Genomic DNA, 23,999 nt, shown 5'->3' with positions numbered 1-23,999 from the left:
ACCACCAGAAAGAAGATACACTCAGCAAAGAAGGCCACATAAAGAGGGCATCAGAAAATAGAGAAATGCAACTACCAGCCAAGGAATGTGAAGGGTTGATTGATGGCAGCTCCCAGAAGATAGGAGACTGCATACTATAGATTCTCCCCCAGAGCTTCAAGGGGAAGTTTAGCCCTGTCAACACCTTGAATTTGAACTTCTGCCCTCCAAAATTGTGAGAATGGATTTGTGTTGTTTTAAGCCAAAAGGTCAGTTGTCATTCCAATCCCAAAGAAAGGCAATGCCAAAAAATGCTCAAACTACTGCACAATGGTGCTCATCTCACATGCTGGTAAAGTATAATGCTCAAAATTCTCCAAGCCAGGCTTCAGCAATACATGAACTGTGAACTTCCAGATGTTCAAGCTAGTTTTAGAAAAGGCAGAGGAATCAGAGATCAAATTGCCAACATCTGCTGGATCATTAAAAAAGCAAGAGAGTTCCAGAAAAACATCTATTTCTGCTTTATTGACTATGCCAAAGCCTCTGACTGTGTGGATCACAACAAACTGTGGAAAATTCTTAAAGAGATGGGCATACCAGACCACCTGACCTGCCTCTTGAGAAACCTGTATGCAGGTCAGGAAGCAACAGTTAGAACCGGACAAAGAACAACAGACTGGTTCCAAATAGGAAAAGGAGTACGTCAAGCCTGTATATTGTCACCCTGCTCATTTAACTTATATGCAGGGTATATCATGAGAAACGCTGGGCTGAAAGAAGCACAAGCTGGAATCAAGATTGCCAGGAGAAATATCAATAACCTCAGATATGCAGATGACACCACCTTTATGGCAGAAAGTGAAGAACTAAAGAGCTTCTTGATGAAAGTGAAAGAGGAGAGTGAAAAAGTTGGCTTAAAGCTCAACATTCAGAAAACTAAGATCATGGCATCTGGTCCCATCACTTCATGGCAAATAGATGGGACAACAATGGAAACAGTGGCTGACTTTATTTTTATGGGCTCCAAAATCACTGCAGATGGTGATTGCAGCCATGAAGTTAAAAGACACTTGGAAGGAAAGTTATGACTAACCTAGATAGCATATTGAAAAGCAGAGACGTTACTTTGTCAACAAAGGTCCATCTAGTCAAGGCTGTGTTTTTTCCAGTAGTCATGTATGAATGTGAGAGTTGGACTATAAAGAAAGCTAAGTGCCAAAGAATTAGTGCTTTTGAACTGCGGTGTGGGAGAAGACTCTTGAGAGTCCCTTGGACTGCAAGAAGATCCAACCAGTCCATCCTAAAGGAGATCAGTCCTGGGTGTTCATTGGAAGGACTGATGTTGAAGCTGAAACTCCAATACTTTGGCCACCTGATGCGAAGAGCTGACTCATTTGAAAAGACCCTGATGCTGGGAGGGATTGAGGGCAGGAGGAGAAGGGGACAACAGAGGATGAGATGGTTGGATGGAGTCACCGACTCAATGGACATGGGGTTGGGTAGACTCCGGGAGTTGGTGATGGACAGAGAGGCCTGGCGTGCTGCGATTCATGGGGTCTCAAAGAGTCGGACACTACTGAGCGACTGAACTGAACTGAAGCCATCAAGTTTGTGGTAATTTGTTCCATCAGCCTCGAAACCAAACAGAACTGTTTTATTCCGTCACAATCATCAAAGAATGAAAAAGGTATTCGCCCAAGATAAGTATAAAGTGTTACTGATAGTGTCTTTATGCCTTTATAATTCATTTCTGATGATATTTCTGATACACTCAGTAAGCACTTTTTGACTGAAATGTGTGTCTTCAGAATGTGCAAACAGGCGTCTTGAACCTTTCCAAAATAGTCTCAAAGGCCACATTTCAAAAGGTTATCCTCTTCCCAAATACCCTTTTGAAACACTCATTTCAGGTAAACAATTTTCCAAAAGCAAGCTTAAAAGTGCAACTTAATCAATGGCATATCAGCAGCAAAGAGCCACTTTCAAAACCACATATTTACATGGTCAGTTTACAAATTACACATGAGATTTCCCTGAGATCATTCTATGAACCTGTTAAAACAAACACCGTTTTTACACTTCATTTTGGGGCAGGAGATTACTCAACCCCCAAAAACACACTTCAAGTTATTCAAGGCATGGAAAAATTCTTTGTTTTGCTTGATTAGACTTGACTCAGAATTGCTGCAAACCCCTTGCTTAGTAGCAGAATGTTGACTGAAGCTCTCTGCCTTCCACCATGAGGGGGAGGAGAAAGCCCTGTCAAAACCCACAAGGAATCTTTTTCTTGTTTTTAATCATCTCACACAGTGCTGAATAGTTTATCTCTCATAGGAGCTGTCTTCTTTGTTCTCCCTGTTATGAAGTGAAGGGGCGGGGGAGACAGTCTGCTCTCAGCCGAATCAAATACAGTTTTGCAAGATAACCGGGGAGCTGAGCCTTCTTCCTACCCCTGGTGAAACACTGTGTCTGGGGAACTGCTCCACTGTAGACTTGTTGTCTTCATCTGACTTGGTGCCAAGACCCCAAATGAGCCTTACCCAGGTAACCCAAAGCCAAGGAGAGAAAAATGAAAGCCAGGAGGAGTTTATTTATGAGCCCCAATTAGATAACCTAAATGTTGCATCCAAATGGTGACTAAGCCAAGACTTGAGAAATATCAGCGTGAATTAGGAGGGTGTGAATAGCAAAACTGACAAGGAATAGACAGAATGCACAGTGAATAGTCAAAATATTAAGAACATATTTTAAAGGATTAAATGCCAGTGACAGTCAATTTGACTTGGTTAAACTTCAATATGTCTCTCTTTTTTACAGTTTGTAGATTTTGGCTGGTAGGATCTGGTTATGTAGATAAGAGTACATTACTATGGAGAATACACTACCAAATTTTTAGCAAGTACTCCATGCCAGGTACTACCTTAATATTTTATATTCACTTCTAATATCCTAGGAAATGATGTCAGGTGTAGATATAATAAATATTTTAAAAATTTGCTTCAAATGAAAACAGCTTATAGTCATTGAAGCTAAGGTTGATTTCGGGCCTACCATCTTTCCATTAGATTTGCTAATGGCTACTTAGTCAAATCCTCTAATTTTTACTAAAATTACTAAAATTAAATTAAATTTACTCTTTACCAATGACTAATGTGTTGCTTAGTAGCTTCAATCATGTCCAACTCTTTGTGACCCTATGGACTATAGCCTGCCAGACTCCTCTGCCCATGGGATTCTCCAGGCCAGAATACTGGAGTGGGTTGCCGTGCCCTCCTCCAGGGAATGTCCCCAACCCAGGGCTTGAGCCTGCATCTGTTCCTTAGCACTCCCTGTTTAATGTTGCAGGTGTGATCAGGAGACTTCTCACCAGCACTCTTTTTAGATGTAGGTGGGGTAAAATAATAAAGCAATTTAATTAAGCAAGACAATGCAACATTTTAAGAGCAATCAGCACATATTATATCTAGATACCTCCTTCAGCTTTTTTTTTCAAAGTATGTTTATGTTATTGTTTATACACTTTAAAATTATTATTTATTTTTGGCTGTGCTGGGTCTTTGTTGCTTTTGCACAGGCTTTCTCTAGTTTTGGTGAGCAGGGGCTACTCTCTGTTTTCATGCATGGTCTTCTCATTGCAGTGGCTTCTCTTGTTATGGCGCATGGGTTCTAGGTGTGCAGGCTTTAGTAGTTGCAACATGTGGACTCGTGTGGTTGGGGATCACCAGCTCAACAATTGTGGTGCCTGGGCTTAGTTGCTCTGAGGCATATGGAATCTTCCCAAACCAAGGATCGAACCATAGTCTCCTGCATTGATAGGTAGATTCTAATCCACTGTTGTTATTCAGTTGCCCAGTCATGTCTGATTCTTTGTGACCCCGTGGACTGCAGCACACCAGGCTTCCCTGTCCCTCAGCATCTCCCAGAGTCTGCCCAAGTTCATATTCATTGCACTGGTGATGCCATCCAGTCATCTCATCCTCTGACTTCCTCTTCTCCTTTTGCCCTCAATCTTTCCCAGCATCAGGGACTTTTCCAATGAGCTGTCTGTTCACATCATATGACCAAAATACTGGAGCATCAGCTTTACCATCAGTCCTTCCAGTGACTATTCAGGGTTGTTCGTCCTTAAGAGTGACTGGTTTGATATCCTTGTGGTCCAAGAGACTTTCAGGAGTCTTTTCCAGCACCACAGTTCAAAGGCATCAAAGGCATCAATTCTATGGGATTCTGGCTTCTTTACGGTCCAGTTCTCAAAACCGCAGGTGACCACTGGGAAGGCCATGGCACTGATTATATGGACCTTTGTCAGCAGAGTGATATCTCTGCTTTTCAACACATCGTCTAGATTTGTTATCGCTTTCCGGCCAAGAAGCAATCGTCTTCTGATTTCATGGCTGCAGTCACCGTCTGCAGTGATTTTGGAGGCAAAGAAGAGGAAATAAGTCACTGTTTCCACCTTTTCCCCTTCTATTTGCCATGCAATAATGGGGTTGGATGCCATGATCTCAGTTTTTTTTTTTAATAGTTAGTCTTAAGTTGGTTCTTTCACTCTCCTCCTTCATCCTCATCAAGAGACTCTTTAGTTCCTCTTCACTTTCCTCTGCCATTAGACCTATCCACTGTACCACTAGGGAATTCGCTCCTTCATCATTTTTAAAGAGGATTATTTGTTCTGTTTTGCATGAGTCTGAAGAAAGTGACATTTTATGAATTGAAGGCACTTTTTCAATTTATTGAGAACCTGCTCATACACCTTGAGAGTTGCAAAAGGAACAAAGGAATTAATAAAGGCTCTCTTCTCAAGGAACTCCTAAATCAAAAGGCAAAGAGTAGCACTTCATGAAATAATTAGGGAGTACACAGGAAAGTCGGTTTAGGACAGAGGTGTCCCCCATTCGGATCTCACTTTCTATTGCTTTGTAACAAGTTCCTTGTCTCTATCTGGAGAATAAACATGAACTTTTTCTCATCCAATATCCATCCCCTGGGGTTTGCACCAGCTCTTTATCTGTTGTACTAACACACTCTCTTTATTAGCTCTTGCAGAATATGAGTGAATATCATAAATCAGTTACTTACAATTAAGGAAAGTTGAAAGAATATACTTCAAAATGAACACAGTACGGGACTCGCTAGATACAGGTAATGAGAAAGACTTACAGGCAAAGAGGACTGCAAGGGTTTTTTTATTTGTTTTTTTTTTTGTTTTTTTTTTTTTTTTTTTGCTGCACTGGGTCTTAGTTGTGGCGGGATCTTAGATCTTCATTGTGGCACGTGGGATCTTCAGTTGTGACAGTCCGGATCAAGTTCTCTAACCAGGGGTTGAACCTGGGCCCCCTGCCCAGGAAGACTGGGGGCACAGAGTTTTCACCACTGGGCCACCAGGGAAGTACCAGGACTACAATTTTTTGAGGTGGTGGGGCCAAATCAATGGCATTCATTCATTTATACATTCAGAACATAGGTGACATAGAGTGAGAAGCCATTCATGCATGCACTGTCTTTCTTCCCCTACTTCTTTCCTTGCCAGCAGAAAAAGATCCTGACCTTGGCTCCTCTTTCCTCTGCTCCCTGCTCGTTCCTGGACTTCTACACAGTATGAGTAATGAAAGAAACAAAGGCAGGAGGGATAAGAGAGTGAAAACAATTGAGTATTTATTAGAAAAGTTTAAGGTACCTAGTTGACAAATGGGAGCCATAAGAAGATGACAGAAGAGGAGAAAGAGGATTTTATAAAGTTTTTATTTGAATTTTGAATTAACAGTTCTTTTCTTTTCTTCAGTTCAGTTCAGTTCAGTTGCTCAGTCATGTCTGACTCTTTGCTACCCCATGGACTGCAGCACACCAGGCTTCCCTGTCCATCACCAACTCCTGGAGCTTGCTCAAACTCATGCCCATGGACTCGGTGATGCCATCCAACCATCTCATCCTCTGCCATCCACTTCTCCTCCGGCCTTCAATCTTGCCCAGCATCAGGGTCTTTCCCAATGAATCTGTTCTTCGCATCAGGTGGCCAAAGTATTGGAGTTCCAGCTTCAGCATCAGTCCTTCCAATGAATATTCAGGACTGATTTCCTTTAGGATGCACTGGTTTGATCTTGCAGTCCAAGGGACTCTCGAGAGTCTTCAACACCACAGTTTAAAATCATCAATTATTTGGTGCTCAGCTTTCTTTATGGTCCAGCTCTCACATCCACACATGACTACCAGAAAAACTATAGCTTTCACCAAACGGAAGTTTGTTGGCAAAGTAATGTCTCTGCTTTCAAAATGCTAGCTAGGTTGGTCATAGCTTTTCTTCCAAGGAGCAAGCGTCTTTTAATTTTCGTGGCTGCAGTCACCATCTGCAGTGATTTTGGAGCCCCCCAAAATAAAGTCTCTCATTGTTTCCATTGTTTCCCCATCTGTTTGCCATGAAGTGATGGGACCAGATGCCATGATCTTAGTTTTCACAATGTGGAGATTTAAGCCAACTTTTTCACTCTCCTCTTTCACTTTCTTTTTTTTTTTTTCCATTTATTTTTATTAGTTGGAGTCTAATTACTTTACATCATTGCAGTGGTTTTTGTCATACATTGAAATGAATTAGCCATGGATTTACATGTATTCCCCATTCCGGTCCCCCCTCCCTCCTCTTTCACTTTCATCAAGAGCCTCTTTAGTTCTTCACTTTCTGCCTTAAAAGTGGTGACATCTGCATATCTGAAGTTATTGCTATTTCTCCCAAAAATCTTGATTCCAGCTTGTGATTTTTCCAGTCCAGCATTTTTCATGATGTACTCTGCATATAAGTTAAATAAGCAGGGTGACAGTATACAGCCTTGACATACTCCTTTCCTGTTTTGGAACCAGTCTGTTGTTCCATGTCCAGCTCTAACTGTTGCTTGTTGACCTACATACAGATTTCTCCGCAGGCAGATAAGGTGGTCTAGTATTCCCATCTCTTTAAGAATTTTCCACAGTTTGTTGTGATCCACACAGTCAAAGGCATTGGCGCAGTTAATAGAGCAGAAGTAGATATTTCTCTGGAACTCTCTTGCTTTTTGATGATCCAACAGATGTCGGCAACTTGATCTCTTGTTCCTCTGCCTTTTCTAAGTCCAGCTTAAACATTTAGAAGTTCATGGTTCATGTACTGACATGAGAGAATTTTGAGCATTACTTTCTTAGCATGTGAGATGAGTACAGTTGTGCAGTAATTTGAACATTCTTTGGCATTGCCTTTCTTTGAGATTGGAATGAAGACTGATCTTTTCCAGTCCTGTGACCACTGCTGAGTTTTCCAAATTTGCTGGCCTATTGAGTGTAGCACTTTCACAGCATCATTTTTTAGGATTTGAAATAGCTCAACTGGAATTCCATCACCTTCATTTGCTTTGTTCATAGTGATGCTTCCTAAGGCCCATTTGACTTCACATCCCAGGATGTCTGGCTCTAGGTGAATGATCACACCATCACAGTTATCTGGGTCATGAAGATCTTTTTTTGTATAATTCTTCTGTGTATTCTTGCCACCTCTTCTTAATATCTTCTGCTTCTGTTAGGTCCATACCATTTCTATCCTTTTTTATGCCCATCTTTGCATGAAATGTTTCCTTAGTATCTCTAAGTTTCTTGAAGTGATCTCTAGTCTTTCCCATTCTATTGTTTTCCTCTATTTCTTTGCATTGATCTCTGAGGAAGGCTTTCTTATGTCTACTTGCTATTCTTTGGAACTCTGCATTCAGATGGATATATCTTTCCTTTTCTCCTTTGTCTTTTGCTTCTCTTCTTTTCTCAGCTACTTGTAAGGCCTCCTCAAACAGCCATTTTGCCTTTTTGCATTTCTTTTTCTTGAAGATGATTTGATCCCTGCCTCCTGTACAATGTCACAAACCTCCTACTGTCTTGCTGGAGCTTCTTCTTTGCCCTTGCATGCGGGGTATCTTTTTTTGGTGAGATTTAACATTCTCCTGTTGATGGTTGTTCAGCACCAAGTTGTAATTTTGGAGTTCTGACAGGAGGAGATGAGCACACATCCTTCTCTTCTGCCATCTTGATAATGTTGTTTTTTCTTCTCTTAAGAAACAGAGATTAACGGATATGCTATAGCTTTTATGCTATAGCTTTTACCCAGCAAGATAATTTTGACTAGAATATTAGCAAGAAACTATACCAGGTAGGTGCCAGCTTGCATTCAGGCTTCATTTACTTCACACCTTCTATGAAGCAGCAGCAGACAAGCCATTGAGTATAAAGCAGTAATCAAGACTGGAATCATCTCCAGGTCTCAAAGAACTTACACTCCAGTGAAAAGGCAACGACATCAAAATTAATGCAATAGGAGTATAATTTGTGAGGACACACGGTGATTTTTACACATGATAGTGTTTATTCCACAGATCAGATCGTTGAGGTAGTATGATCAGTCTCATCAGACTATGACAGAACTCACAGAGTCCAAGGTCTGTTCAGAGAAGACAGATACAATCAGTAGCAGAGCTGCGATTCAAAACATAGGTTTTTCTGATTCCTAAGGCCTTCACTTTATCAGTGGAAGATAGACATTAGCTAAGAGGGGAAAGAACTGAGAGTCTAGAACTGATGTTGGGGAGATGCCAACACTGATGGAAAGAAAAGCTGTTGGAAAACAACTAAGTAGAGACTTTAGGATGTCAAGGAAATACACGACAAGATAATACAAGGTTATGTGATATTTCTGAAAACCAAAGAATATAAGTAGACAGTATCATCAGGGAAAAATTAAGAGTGACATATGGTAAAAAAAAAAAGTCTATTATTGAAGAAGGGTAGATTTCATTACGGTGTGCAGCCCCTTGCTTCTCCTACAATGCAGAGCTATGCAAAGGCAATGTGTTTTGAGAAAAGGGTGTGCCGCACAGACCCCTTTATTCAGTTTAAAATAATAAGATGTTGCAAGGATAATCACTAAAATGAACAGAAATTTCTAAATATTCGAACAATGAGCTTCTTGATAAGTATTTGAAAGAGGAAAGAAAAAGCCAGTTGAGATGAAGCTATTAAACAATGCCACTTGGCAACACAACTCCAAGGGCCCCATTCATGTTCAGTTTCAAGCTGTGCTTCAGGGCATGCCTTGTTTGTAGTTCACAATATGAATGGTGCCCTCTAGAGTTGTGCAATGAGGCCTCCTGTAAATATGCTGCTTTGGGAGCAATGTCCAAAAAATGTTGGCCTAAGAATGCTGTTTAGAAGTGTCACTTTGTGTCCTTGCATAATTGTTCTCATGATCTGGGCCTTTGTGTATATAAAATTGAGAGATTGAATCAGGTGAATTTTGTGATAATCTCCAGAAGCGTTGACTAATATTTATGTTTATACACTTCTTTCCACTAACACAACCTCATTCAGTATTAATAAGATATTTAAAGAAGTGCTATAGTAATTGTATTATCATCATAATCTTTTAAGCAAGTAAGAAACTAAAGTTCAGCAAGTTTAACTTATTTGTCTCTGATTTGTCTAGTGACCACTGGTGGCCAAAACAAAAATTCCCAACATCACACCCTATGCAGAAGGGAATGATATCTAGAAAGCAGGACTGATGGAATGTTCACATTTCTTTCCATAATCTGTTTGCATGTAGAGTTGAACAACGTTCCTGTTTACCAATGCAGAGAAGCAATTACTGATATCTAGTCCTTATTCATGGAGGGATTTTTAAAGACCCAGGAGTTATTGCCATCTATTAAATGTTTGCAAGGAAATTTATAATTGGATTTCTGGTAGCTCTACATCCATTAAGACTTTATGGTAATTGCATAAACAACAAATACATGAGGCTAGTGTCAAGCCTTAGTAAAAATATCGTAGTAACTTAAATAGGAAAAACAGATCTTAAAGTATAGTTTTCACTTTTCGCTAAATTAAGTCCACCTTGCCTCTTGATAGCTCAACAAATGAATGATAAGATTTTGAAGCCACAGGAAACAGAGGCCCAAGTGTTTGCAAAGGTAGGCAGTCTTATCTAGCTGAAAGAGCAGAAGCAGTTACAGTCTCCATGCTGAAGTACTCAGTCACTTCAGTAGTGTCCAACTCTTTGTGACCCTATGCACTATAGCCCCCGGGGCTCCTTTTTGTCCATGGGATTCTCCAGGCAGGAATACTGGAGTGGGTTGCCATGCCCTCCCCCAGGGGATCTTCTAGATCCAGGGATCCAACTCGTGACTCCTGCATCTCCTGCATTACAGGCAGATTCTTTACCCACTCTACCACCCGGGAAGGCACACAATCCCCATACCTTAATTTAAATTGCTATGCACACTTTAATATCTGTGGGTTTTTGAAGAAGTGATGAGCCCCTGTGTGGTTAAATTTCTTCAGCCCTGAATTGGATATTCTCCCCATCTCATGCAACTGTAGTGATGATTAAGTGGGAGAAGCATGTGAAGTGCTGATGCGGTATGGCAACCAGTGGTCTCTGAATTAAGAGTAGTCATTTTTATTAATACTTAAAGTTCTGCATGGAAATCTCTTAACTGCATGTTCATCTACTACATTTCAAGTGGTGGTTAAATTAAAGCATTTCAGTTTGACATTTATTACAAATAGGCATGTTTCCCATGTGACCATGTATAATGCTGATGATGAAGAATTACATGTTGCAGTTTATTCTTGTAAAAATATGAGACAGCTAATTTAAATTCATACTATTGATTAGAGATGTGGAGACAAGGTTTATTAAAACTAGGCAATTGACTTGATTATATCAATATGCGTTTAGGGACCTGGGGTCAATAAATTAGATCTACTGTTTCTTCTCTTACATTGTAAGATATATGGGTTTTGATCAATAATTCTGAAGTGGCTTTCCTTTAACTCACGGACACTCAGCATAAACTGAACTGAATGACATGGATGTTAATAAAACTTTCCTGGATTTCCAAGCTGTGGTTTTACTCATAAATGAATGGACATAAACATCATCTCATTTGTCAGATAAAATTCAATCATGAAGTATATTATGGTTATTGATATCCCTTTGAGTGGGAAAGAGCTGGGCTTAAATCTGAGCTTTGCTATTTATAGGTTGTGTGTTACCTCACAAGTTACTTGGTCTCTCCATAGTCTGCCCATCAGTGTAACAGTCAGTAATAATACCTAACTCATAATTTGTGTAGAGGGTTAAATGGAATAAATATTATTTTCATTGAAAAAATTAATACATTATCTGGCATGTAGTAACACCTCAGTCATTGTTACTTTTGTTAGGGTTATTATTTATATCATTCCATGATTTTGAAATACTTAGCAAATGTCTTTAGAAAAGTTCTTTGAAAAGTCTTTCACTTAAGAATTTTTATATTGTAGATTAATGAACTTTTATGTTTGATGATATTTTTAGAGAACATAGAATTAAAGCCATCATTTTTAGTTTCTTCTTTTTGGGTTAGAACATCACAAGGCAGAACACATGAAATAATCAAAACCAAAGTGGTGCCATAAATTCAGAAGAATTGTCACATTCTTTAGAAACATTTTATTGAAATAAAATATGTGTAGTACGCTGTTGTGAAGACATTAGTAAAGCCATCACACAGGAAACAAAAGGATGTAAACACTTGGCAAACCATTGCTTCCCCCTTAGTTACAGAAAGGCTAGAAGCCGCTAAGAGCAGAAGGTAGAGGCATTTAGTGTTTCTGACACAACTCAGGTTGGCAGCTTCTGGGTCTCAAAATACTTCTCATTTCCTTGGCAGTGATGGGAGTGCACTGAAATTGTGAAATGATATTTTCATACAAATATAAGGAATTTGCTGAGGGCAAGTAAGGAGAAAGCGAATTCCAATTGTGCAAATCCTCTGACCACCCAGCCTTAACAAATAGGAGCAAGTGAAAGCGGAGGAAGTCATTTCCTTAGCACAAGGGTAATTGCACTGAAAGGAAACTTGTGTTTTCAGCAGCTCATGCCCAGTGGTTCTGAGGGCAAATAGAATCAATAATACTAGCAACATAGTAAGTGCTAAATGAGTATTTAATGAATTAAAAACAGACTAGAAAGCCAGCTATCAAGAGGTATTCGAGAACCAGACAGGGGAAGAGACAATCAGATCACCAATGAAGCACAAGTTGCAATTATATCTTCTTAGTTGACTTGACATCCAATTTATTTTTTAAATTACAATGCAGTTTATTTCCACACTGTAAAATTGGGAAATGTAGAAAAGAAAAAGGTAATAATTTAAAAGATAGCAATAAGTGATTTTTCACCTTAAAATGATTTAAAATATAGTAGTAAGTAATTTTTCACCTGGCTCAGCATCTTTCTAACCTTGTAACCTCATGTGACTTAACTAAACCTTCTTAAGCCTCAGTTTACTCATGAGTACAGTCATAATGCCTTCTTAGTGTTTTGAAGGGGCTTCCCTGATAGCTCAGTTGGTAAAGAATCTGCCTGCAGTGCAGGAAACCCTGGTTCAATTCCTGGGTTGAGAAGATCCCCTGGAGAAGGGATAGGCTACCTACTCCAGTGTTGTTGGACTTCTCATGTGGTTCAGCAGGGATGATTAAGATAATACATAGGTTTAGTACAACACCTGGAACATAATAATTGAATGTCAAACAGGCAGAATAGTAAAATATTATATTTTACAAATGTATGTCTAGTATTTTTTTTTCATTGTATGGGTGACAGCACATTTCAGAACTCATATGTTTATATCCTGCTTTTCTCATTTTTATTATAAGCAATTGCAAACATCAGGAAAACCTCCTCACAAATAACATATTGAAGGGTCACACAAAGTCCTATCACAAGAATTTATCTAATTTTCTTGAATTACCTCCTATTAATGGAAATGTAGGTTGTTTCCTCTCATTCTCTTGTAACCAAGTCTCCATGAAGGTTTGTTCATCAGTCTTCCATTAATGATTCTTCTAATACCCCAAACCTCATCGTGCCATTTCCTCTGCTCTACTCACCTCCATCATTCTACTTTAGCTACTTGCCTTAGTTATATACCTCAAAACACTTTTAGTTCAGTTCAGTTCAGTTGCTCAGTCGTGTCCAACTCTTTGTGACCCTGTGGGCTGCAGCACGCCAGGCCTCCTGTCCATCACCAACTCCTGGGGTCTATTCAAACTCATGTCCTTTGAGCTGGTGATGCCATCCAACCATCTCATCCTCTGTCATCTCCGTCTCCTCCTGCCTTCAATCTTTCCCAGCATCAGGGTCTTTTCCAATGAATCAGTTCTTTGCATCAGTTGGCCAAAGTATTGGAGTTTCAGTTTCAACATCAGTCCTTCCAATGAATATTCAGTACTGATTTCCTTTGGGGTGGAGAGGGCCATGGTTGATTCAATTTTTAGTCCTGCCTATGTCTTTTGACATCACTCAGCCTCAATTTTTCCCCTATAACCTAAAGGACCAAGTGACCTCTGGGTTACTCCCAAGCCTAACATTCTCCTATTTTCTGTTTTGAAATTTTTCTATAAAGGAACAGGTGTAATAAAAAGATCAATAGCTTTCAAGTCACCAAATCCACTCAGTACTGTCTTAACATATGTGACTAGATGCCAGTGTTTTGACTACACAGCCGTAAGACTGTCACTCATTCCCTTACTCCGTCAATGTGCCCTTTTGAATCACTGGATCCCTCGCCCCCAACACACACATATTTGCCATTCTGAAACTCCAAGGCTGACAGCCATCTAGATGTCCAACCCAATGAATCATAGCCTACAGTTTAGCATAATCTGGTCCCTATTTTGTCTCTAACCTCTCAAGCTGTTTATCTCCAGTCAACTACACTCTGGTCATATAAATGTGGGTTTTCGTTTGCTTGGTTTTTGTTTGTTTGCATTTTGTTATGAACTCTTTTCTTGTCTCTCGACCTCCCTACATCTCTTATATGTCTGTTGTTCTCCCCAAAACTTTGCATGACTACCTCTATGTTCTTTCTTAGATGTCCATTAAAGGACTGTTTCCTTAGAAGAATCTTCTTGCCCATAGCATGTCACTTTCTCTCTCCCCATTTTGTAACTCAGCCCCTAACTGGATCAGTGATTTCCTAACAATGATCATAGTTTGAATTTATATTCATCCTTTCATTCATTCATTGATGTATATATTTTTTGTGCGTTTGTGTCTCCCACTAGAATGCAAGTTTCATGAGGACAGGATCTATAGCTGTCTTTTCTTTTTATCAAGGTATAATTGATAAGGTATAAAATTAACTTCAGGTATACAACATGATTCAATATCTGTATTCAGTATCTGTATTGTGAAATGATCATCTCATTAAGTCTAGTTAACATCAGTCACCATACACAGATACAATTTTTTCTTGTGATTTTAAGAACTTTTAAGATCTACTCTCTTAGTAACTTTAGAATATACAATACAGTATTATTAACTATAGTTACCATACTATACATCCTCATGACTTATTTTATAACTGAAAGTTTATACACTTATATTACCAGCCTCTACTATGCCATATGCCTGGTGTATGTTTTTGCCCTCAAATATTTTTCTAAGTAAATGAAGAAATATCAGTTAGCCAGATTTCTACAGAAATTCTTCAAACACATTAGTAAACAAGGAAACAAACAAAAAACCTTATCTCAGCTTTGTTCAAATATGAATGAAAGAGGAAATGGCAGGAGTGTTTAATATGCACTAGCTAGCTTTCTTCCTGCACAACCCTCACATCTTTTGAATGGCCAGAACACCTAGTAAATCAGCCTTCAGACTGATAGAGGATGAACTGTAGAGAATGAATTTCAACAGAGATGAAGTGAGGACGATCATAGCAATCTTCAGAGTACTGAGGTGATTTATACATACAGACTTCTGGATAACCTGCCCCTGAATTTCATCTAGCCTCCTTATAATATCGCTGCCTGAGAAAGATACCACAGCTCTGGATGCCCTGTCAGTACTGAATTTCACTCAGCAATATAGCTGTAAAAAATGCACACATCTTCAACATTAATGATTCAAGTGGCTGTATCAAGAGAATAGCCTTTTGCATGGAGTCCTGCTTTTCCTGAATAAGGCACACATGCTTTATGTTTATATTTGGGCTCCTTTTTTTTTCCCCTCAAAAAAATTTAGGTTTATCTTATCACTTCCAAAAATTTTCTTTCTAGAGATTATAATGTCTTGGTTTTGATTTGTCTCATCCTATTATTAATAGTAACTTAAAAGGGACAAAAAATCAATATTGAATGTTGGCCATTGTCAAACTACCATATATTTTCCACCTAATTAACATTAGACCTCAGAGACTATAATGGACTCTAGTTCCTGGAGTTAACCATTGGCCAAGGAAGCATTTGTTCTGAGGTCAAAAAATTTCATTCATGCTGCAAATCACTTTGCTCCCAGTCACTGTGCAAAAGGCTGTGTATGTTTATCAAGGATTTTTGGATGGCTCCTTCTATCTGTTTTTGTGCCAGGATCTTTGAAGGGAGCATTGTGCTTGTGCAGTGAATTCCAGTTCATGACAGAAAAGAACATTTCTTCTCGAAACAACCTCTTTAGAACCAAGCCTTCCATGTCGTATTCCCGTCCTGGGTATTTGGTTGAACTTTGCTGTGTATTTGTGTGTGGGTGTGGGTATGGGTGTGTTGATCCTATAGTTTTATGTCTTAGCCCCATGGGTAACCTGTTTCACTACTCATGGTAAAATGTGCATAGGCTGTTCTGCTTTCCAAGTTTCCATATCTTTCTCAAGCAGATTTCCCTCCTGTTCCCCTTCCCTGTTCTTTTCATCCAGAGAGCCTCATGTTGGACACGCATTAAAATCAAAATTCAGAGAAGCAGCCATTTCCACTACCTTTGTAAACACATGTTATTTCCATTTTCAAAGGGAAACTCAGAGAGCGTTTTCCACTGGACCATCCGGAAGGGGCCAGTCTGGATTCTTTGGGCTCAGGTTTTACCAGTTGCTACCAATAAGGAATCATTTTGTGGTGTCTCCAGAATTGAAACCCTCTGCCACTTTGAATCCGGTTTTTAAATGTCCTTTTGCAAAGCCTGCCAAGAAGGAACTTGCGTTTAGAGAGCCAGAGTTTCATTTGCAATTGAAAGGGACAACCATATCTTTGTGGTTTTTAAAGGGACGGGAAAGAGCAAAATGAAAGGGACAGGAAAGGGCAAAAGTTGGTTAAAGAAGGCAGCTCACGGGAGCGTCCCCTTTAGCTTTGTGTAGATTTTACGGACAGCAATATTTTTTGGATTGTTATTGTCTCTTAAATGCTCTGCTTAGTGCCTGTCATGGGCTGCTTGGCTTCTGACTGTGGGTGGCTGAAAGTCAAAGTTATAAACCAGGTCACTTAAACCCAAAATTTAGCCAGTGGCTCTTTTACATTTGTAAGCAAGAATATCTCTAGCCTCCCCACAGAGCAAGTGTGAGGATTGACCTTTCATGGATCACAGGAAGGAAGTCCCACTTCTCAAAAGAGAAGTCAGACTAGTTTTGACATAAAAAGACTTTGCCAACAGAGTTCTGGGCAGAGACAGGAATACTCAGCACCGGAGGAAGCAGAGTGCGTGCCAGTGGTAGGAATACGAGGAACTTGAAGGTAGGAAAAGGGATATGGAGGGGGGGGGGGGGGGGGGGTGCCTAAGAGGTAGGGAGAGGAATGTAAGAAGCTAGAGTAAGGAAATCAAATGGATCACACTTTATCAGGACAAATAATATGCTGTCTTTTTCCAAATGTGTGGCTGGGAAGGATGTAACTTTTCCAACTTTCTAAGGTTTTATATTTTTAAGGGTTTAACCATCATTAAAGGACTTGACAGGATGGAGGAAAATAAGATATATACAGGAAGTACTCACAGGGAGGTACATTTTTTGAAATTAATTTTTATTAAAATATAGTTACTTTGCTATGTTTTGGTAGTTCCTGCCATACAGAAAAGTGAATCAGCTCTACATATACATATATTTCCTCTTTTTAAAGTAATGTATCTTTGTCACTCAGCTGTATCTGACTCTTTGTGACCTCGTGGACTGTATCCTGCTAGGCTTCTCTGTCCATGAAATTCTCCAGGCAAGAATACTGGAGGGGGTTGCCATTTCCTCCTCCAGGGGATCTTCCTGACCCAGGGAACAAGCCCAGGTCTCCTGCATGGCAGGTGGATTCTTTACAGTCTGAGCCAGCAGGCAAGCCCCCTTTTGGTAATGAGAACCTACTGTCTAGGGCAGAGAACTCTACCCTCTGCTCTATAGTGACCTAAAAGGACGCACGTTTTTGAAAAGCTGTTTATCACTGAAGGGAGAAGCAGGTACAGGTTTGGTGTGCCCCTAATTACCCTGTCCTTAGAACTGGGTTGAGGCTTCCCTGATAGGTCAGTTGGTAAAGAATCCGCCTGCAATGCAGGAGACCTGGGCTTGATCCCTGGGTTGGGAAGATCCCCTGGAGAAGGGAAAGGCTACCCGTTCCATTCTGGCCTGGAGAATTCCATGGACTGTATAGTCCATGGGGTCGCAAAGAGTCAGACGTGACTGAGCGACTTGCACTTTCATTTTCACTTTCACTTTAGAACCTGGTTATTAAACAGGGTGGTTGTTCAGGTAATGCGCATGTCACGTGAAGAGCGCTGAAGGAAGGAGGTGGGTGGGGACTTGAGGAGGGTGACTGCCGTTCATCAACTAGCTACAAGGCTTGGGCCCAGGTCCTTCAGCCTCTGGCCCTCAGGATCTTTGCCTCCAGAGAAATGTACTTTGGTGAAGAGAAAGCTTTGTGTTTCTTCCCAACTATAAGTCAGACAGTTGGATTAAGATTCTGACTCAACAGCTGTGTGATTGTGGGTGGATATTTCAGCTCTCTGAGCTAATTTTCTCATATTTGCAGGAAGATAATAAGACCTGTTTTACTGGAATGGGTGAAAGTGAAAAAGTGTTAGTCACTCAGTTGTGTCCGACTCTTTGAGACCCAGCCAGATTCCTCTGTTCATGGCATTTCTCAGGCAAGAATACTGGAGTGGGTTGCCATTTCCTTCTCCAGGGTATCTTCCTGACCCAGGGATTGAACCCAGTCTCCTGCATCACAGGCAAATTCTTTACCATCTGAGCCACTAGGAAAACCTGGGTCTGATTAAGAAAGAAGCTGTATAGTGTCTGGCATGAGGTAGGTGCTAAGTAAGTGATAGCTGTTTTCTGTAAAATGAGGGGCCAAATGACTTTTGTTCTTTTTAGCCCCTAGAACTTTCTCATTCCATGGGTCACTGTTAATGATTTAACATTTTTGAATATGGGCATATTCACTACAATAACATAGCACATATTTATTCCTTAATATCTTTACTAAAACTGTTTTGCTGATTTCACCAATTTATTTCAAAAAGAAAGAAATGATAGAATCCCTAGGCCACATTAAAACAGTTCTCCGCAAGAGAAATTGTTTCCATAATGGGGACTTTTCAGAATATTTTCACTGTGTGTCTGCACCTTTGCAAACAATCCAAGATAAAGTGCCTTCTATCTCTCCTGGGATGTGATTTTAGAATCTAATTATTTTACTGACAGGAAGCATCTTCTTCATTTCTAGTCAAAATTTACCTTAACTTCCACTTGTGCCATGCTAAATAATTCACTCTTCTCTTTGATCTGCTGGATATACATATGCCAAACCTGTTTTTCAAATTTTTCTCTCTCTCTTTCTCTTGGTTTCTGTGTACGTAATGAGATGAATGGACTTTAATCAATAGCTTCCTTACCAAAAATATATATGTGCTTTTGCTTTCAGCATTCACTATGCTCCTTTGCTGCTGAGAATGTGTGAGGTAAGTAGATGCAGCTAATACAGTTCTCATTAAACTGAAATCCTTGGATTTTAAGCTTTATGGAAGCATATGAAAAAAGCAAAGATATGAGGACATAATTTAAAAGTAAAATGTTCACCCAGATATTAGTAAAGCCACAGTACATTGCATAGTCCTTGGTGGCTTATGTGTCACCAGCATCACCTTTTTCCACATTTGTGAAAGATACTCTAAGACTATGCAATATCTGAACAATATCTGGGTGAATTTCTGTGGTATATCAGAACACCTGGAATGCAGACTTGGCTGTGCTTTTTGTAGAAAGGAATTCCTTTAAGAGATAATGTGGAAGGCACAGGGAAGACACAAACCCACAGAATGCCCTAGGTTCTATGCTAGAACCAGCACTGAACTTAGAACAGGTGTGATTTCCCTTCATTCCCTGAAATACGATATTTAGTTATGGCGTGGGAGAGGAGTGTGGACGCAGGAAACCACAGTGTTTATCTGGGGGAGGGGTTGTTGTTGTTCAGTTGCTGTGTGGTGACCCCATGGACTGCACCGCACCAGACTTCCTTGTCCTTCACTATCTCCTAGAGTTTGCTAAAACTCATGTCCATTGAGTCGATGATGCCATCCAGCCACATCATCCCCTGTCACCCCTTTCTTCTGCCCTCAACCTTTCCCAGCATGGGAGTCTGTTGAAGTGAGTCAGCTCTTTGCATCAGGTGTCCAAAGGATTGGAAATTCAGCTTCAGCATCAGTGTTTCCAATGAATATTCAGGGTTGATTTCCTTTAGGATTAACTGATTTGATCTCCTTGCTGTCCACGGGACTCTCAAGAGTCTTCTCCAGCATCACAGTTCAAAAGTAGCAGCTCTTCAGTGCTCAGCCTTCTTTATGGTCCAGCTCTCACATCCGTACATGACTACTGAAAAAAACAAAGCTTTGACTATTTGGACTTTTGGTGGTAAAGTGATCTCTCTGCTTTTTAATATGCTGTCTGGGTTTGTCATAGCTTTTCTTTCAAGGAGCACGCATCTTTTAATTTCATGGCTGTAGTCACTGTCCACGGTGATTTTGGAGCCCCAAGAAAATAAAGTCTGTCACTGTTTCCAGTGTTTCCCCATCTATTTGCCCTGAAGTGATGGGACCAGATGACATGATCTTAGTTTTTTGAATGTTGAGGTTTAAGCCAACATTTTCACTCTCCTCTTTCACTTTCATCAAGAGTTTCTTCACTTTCTGCCATTAGTGGGGAGAGCTGTGGGTGGGTATGTTTTACTTTATTGGGGGGAAAGCTCTTTCTCTTCTAATTGCAAGATTAGGGATTATTTGCTGCTGCATCACCACTACCTTGTCCTTTGTCCTATATACATATGTAGATTGATTGATTGATGCTGGCCATTTTCTGTATGCTTCCTAAACTTAGTGAACCCATGGTTCTGCATCATTATACATTGTTTACTGTTGAACTGTCAACTTTCACCACATGCTTATCCAGTAAAACAGAAAGTACATCAAACCCTTGATGTCTTTGTGAAAAGATCAGAAATTATTCTTGGCAATGAAAAACTAGATCTACTACTGTGTAACAAATCTACATATCTGAAATATTATATTGTGCCATTTTTGTTTGTTTCCCTGAAAGAGGGAAAGAAACATTTATTAAAGCAGTTAGTATTGGGCAAAGTCTTCTGTTCAGTTCCCTCAGTCGTGTCCAACTCTGAGACCCCATGGACTGCAGCACACCAGGCTTCTCTGTCCTTCACCAGCTCCTGAAGCTTACTCAAACTCATGTCCATTGAGTTGGTAATGCCATCCAACCATCTCATCCTCTTATGTTAAGCCTGTTAAAAACAACATCGTATAGAATTCTTTCATTGACTCTTAGAGTTAGTTATCAGACACTGTTTGTGGTCCACAAAATAGTTTTTCTTCCCTTTTTTCTTCCTAACAAAATGCATGTGCTCAGCTAAAAGTACTTCCCAGATTCCTTTGTCTCTTCCAGCCGGGGTGGTAGAATTCTTACCAGTGGAAAAGCTATGAGAAATCTTTTGGGTGTGGGGGAATGTCAGGAAAAACTATTGCTTTCCTGTTACAAAGTCCACCTCTTACAGGTCTCTTTCTGTCAACTTTTTCTCCCCCAGGATATACTTGTCTAAATATTTCCTCTACATATAGTTAGAATCATATCAGCAAAGTCATTGTTTCTCTTTCAATCATCAAACATACTTTAGAAAACTCAAGAGGAAAACAGAAGTCTAATGTATTTATCCATATTTTTGCTAACCATGTTTTTTCCTCCTTCCTGGTGTTTCATTCTTTCATTATTTCCTTTCTTTTTAGAAAACTCCCTTTAGCCATTCTTTTAGGGTAGGTCCGATGATGAAAATTTTCTTGGTTTTTCTTCATTTAAGTATGTCTTGACTTCCCCTTCCTTTCTAAAGGATATTTTTACTGGTTAAAGAAATCTGGCTTGACATTTCTTTTCTTTAAGGACCAGAAAAATATTTTGTCATGTTTTCTGGCATATATAACCTCTGATAAGAAGTTGTCATTCCATTTGTTTTCTTCTGTAACTGCCATTTCCCGCCAGCTGCCTTGAAGAATTTTTCTCTTTGTCTTCAGTTTTCACAAGTTTAGGTATATTATATCTTGTCATGGATTTCTATTGGCTCATTTTGTTTAGCATCTGATTAGTTTTTTGAGTTCATAGGATTATGTCATTTGCCAGATTTGAAACATATCAGCCATTATTTCTGTGGATGCTTTTTTTCAATTTTGCCTTCTTTTTTATCTCTCTCTCTCTGGTACTTTGAAGAGGGGTTAAATTGAATAATGTTTAGTTATAGTCCAACAGATCTATGAGGCTGTTCATTTCTGTTGTCTTTTTTCCCTGCTGTTCAAATTGGGTAATTTCTGTTTTTCCATCTTTCCATTCACTAGTTCTATCCTCTATCTCCTCCTTTCTGTTTTCTTCAATTCTAAAATTTCAGTTGGATTCTTCTTTATAACTTTCATTCCTTTGCTGAGGCTTTCTAATTTCAGTTTGTTTCATGCATGTTTACGATTGCTCACCAAAGCATTTTATCATGGCAGCTTTAAATTATTTGAGAACTCTTAGCAATTCATCTTGTATCCAGAACTGTTGGTTTTCTTTTCTTTTTCATTTTTGTAGAGTTTGAGATCCTCCTGGTTCCTGGCATGATGAGTACTTTTTTTTTTTTTTTAATATAGAAACATGCACATTTTAACAGTATAAGACAATGGATTTTATTTAAAGCTTCCGCTTTAGCTGACTTGCATTGACATCCTCTGGCATGTCTGGGAAGAAGAGGATGTTGTTTCCTTACTGCCAAGTAGAAGTCCAAGCTCCCTACTCAGGTTCTGTTGTCATCAGAGGGGTAGAGCTCATTAATGCTGGGTTGGGGTGAAAGATCTGGTTTCCCCTGTAGTCTCCACTGACACTGTGGAGGCAGGAGCCCCATTATTTGCCTGTGGGGTGACACTCCCAGCTCTGAAGTTTGCCTTCTTGGACACTGCCGAAAGGAAAGTTGTGGCTCCTCATCACGGCCTCATGTGGGAAAAAGCCTAGGCCCTTCCCTTGGCTTTTGCACTTAGGCTTGAGGCCACAGCTCTCTTTGTGATGTTTGGCTGGTGTACAGTGGTGATTATGCAGTTTTTTGTTTTTTGTTTTTTTCCTATCTTGCTAGGCTTCTCCTGCCTCTAACTATAGCTAGCACACCTTAGCTTTGGTTAGGCCTTTTTTATTTATTTATTTTTTGGCCTACATTCATTCATTCATTGGAATTCTCAGGTTGCCAGCTTCTTCAACTCCAGGTCTGAGGTATGCCCAAGAAACTCACTGCCATGTCATGCCTTGGGTCTTTGTTTGTTGTTGTTGTTGGACTCCTTGGGTCTTAAAGTCTCTAATCAATCTGCATTCAATCAATAGCAATCATACTCTCTCCACCTTTCTTATGTTTGCTTTAGCTAAATTGTCCATGGGTTCAGTTATGCTTAGTGGGAATATACGGAAAAGCATCTCTATTCCATATTCCTTGAAGCAGAAGTCAGTCAGGAATATACATTTTTCTTAGTAATTTTTATAATTACTCCCAAGTGATTCTAAATCAAAGATCTATGGGTTACCCTTTGAGAAACATTATCTGCATAATGAATCTGAAACCCAGAGAGACTAACTGAAAAAGTAGATGTCAAATACTCAGGTTGTACAACACAAAGTTTAAACTAGAACCCATGTCTCCTGGCTTCCCTTTCAATACTCTTTCTTCCTCATGACACTAAATAAAGCAGCTAAAAATACCAAAAGGAAATAATGGACCAATTTCACTAGTATTTATGAAGATCAAACAGTTTGCCTAGAGATAATGCATAGACTTAAAAAAATGTAGAGGCACAATCTATCTAATACATTTGTTTCCCACAAGCTGCAATATAATTTCTACTGAGGAGGATTCCAGGCAATTGCTCCAAGATAGGGTATTGTCTGCACATGAAAGGATCGTTCTTGGAAATAAAAGTCTACACAGTCTACTGAGGGTGTTGCACACTGCCTGCATAGTCTGACTCACACACAGGGAAGCTTTTCCAGTTATGTTAATACTCATCTGGCAGTGGCCTCTATAATTGCCTAAGTTAGTTGGTAGACATGCAAGCAATGTTAATTCCCTGCAAATATAGTTATTCATAACTTGGTGTCAATTGCATTGTCCTCAATAGAGACAACTCTTCAGATGTCACTGGCATTGGGGGCAGGAGGGCTGTATTCAGTCATCTCTGGGGAGCTCATGAAATCTGGAGAGACAGGAAATGTTGTGGGAGCGAAGGCAGCATACAAATGCATCTAATGAAATATGGGCACCCTTCAGTGGCTCCCTTTCATTTGACTGGCCCCATGCACAGGTTGTACCAGATGGCACTCTCATGGTTTCCATCAATGTGAAAATGCGATGAAGGAGGGGAGGAGAAGAATAGATGGGAAAAAAAAAAACAATCTGCACAGCTGAAAATAATTACGATTATGTAACTAATGACCCAGGGAATTAGAGGAAGCCAAACTCATTGGAACTCGGGCCACATGCAGGCAGATGTCACAACTTAATGACAAAAGATGAATTGCTTTATATCCTACATAGTAACACATGATGAGGGCTTTTGATTCTTCGTTCCAAATCCCTGTCTTAGAATATAGTCATAAGGAGAACCGCATCCTGAGTATCTTTCCATTTTGAAGGGAAATTGAGCTAGCAGCAAT

Source organism: Odocoileus virginianus, chromosome 26, assembly GCF_023699985.2.
Source record: "Odocoileus virginianus isolate 20LAN1187 ecotype Illinois chromosome 26, Ovbor_1.2, whole genome shotgun sequence".
Taxonomy (NCBI): Eukaryota; Metazoa; Chordata; class Mammalia; order Artiodactyla; family Cervidae; genus Odocoileus; species Odocoileus virginianus.
Note: the sequence above shows the minus strand (reverse complement) of the source record.